Source organism: Cornus florida, unplaced genomic scaffold, assembly GCF_030987335.1.
Source record: "Cornus florida cultivar Cherokee Brave unplaced genomic scaffold, ASM3098733v1 CherokeeBrave_3.0.0_Hap2_Chr10, whole genome shotgun sequence".
Lineage (NCBI taxonomy): Eukaryota > Viridiplantae > Streptophyta > Magnoliopsida > Cornales > Cornaceae > Cornus > Cornus florida.
The window spans coordinates 17,408,415-17,409,304 of NW_026775580.1; the positions used below are offsets into that span (position 1 = coordinate 17,408,415).

An 890-nucleotide genomic window follows, 5' to 3' on the forward strand; every position below is an offset into this window, starting at 1 on the left:
AGTACCATTAGGCATGCTGAGGCCATTCATTCACCCATCACAACAACAAAGCCAAGTTCCATTGGGAATGCCTAGGCCAATGTTTTCTCCACAACCTCCTATAGTTCAAGGCAATCAAGGTGCTTATGTTGCACCTCCAATTGTTAACCCTCCTTTTGCTTTAAGAGATCACTATGTGCTTAATGAATATAATGCACCCACATGCATTCAATTGCCACCGTTTAGAGCACACCTCTATGAAATCAAACCACAAACCATTCAAATGCTTCCTAACTATCATGGACTTCCAAGTGAAGAACCTTACAAGCATTTGGATGAGTTTCTTGAAGTATGTTCCACCGTGAGATACACGGACATACAGGAAGAGGTCTTAAGACTTAAAATTTTTCCATTCACCTTAAAGACAAGGCAAAATATTGGTTTAACAATCTTAGGACTTTTTCAATAACTTCTTGGGCAGAAATGCAACAAGAGTTCTTGAAGAAGTACGATCTGGTTTCTACGACCAATGCCATGAGAACCTTAATTCGAGAGTTTTTACATGGGGATGGGGAAACATTCCATGAGGCATGGGAAAGATTCAATAAATTGCTTAGGAAGTGTCCACATCATGACATGCCCAAATGGCAATTAGTTCAATATTTCTTTAAGAATTTATCCGATAATTACAAGGGCATGGTTGATGTTTCCATGGGTGGCTCTTACATTGATAGGCATGAGGATGACGTGTGGCATCTTTATGAGAGCATGAGTGAAAATTATTTGCATCGAACTTTATCTTCTAAGAATGGTAGGAATTCAAATGGAAGGAAGAGTGTTGGCTTACATCAAGTTGACCATTCCAATGAAATAGCTACCGAGATGAAATCCTTATCTTAAAGGTTTGATCA

The 890-nt window shown here is 39.0% G+C and overlaps 1 non-coding gene across 1 annotated transcript; it reads right to left on the reverse strand.

The window, feature by feature from the left end:
* Nucleotides 1–510: 510 nt before the first annotated feature.
* LOC132280571 (small nucleolar RNA R71) lies at nucleotides 511–617 on the reverse strand. The gene has a single exon (XR_009471604.1). It is a non-coding gene; the product is annotated as a small nucleolar RNA R71 (small nucleolar RNA).
* Nucleotides 618–890: the final 273 nt, after the last annotated feature.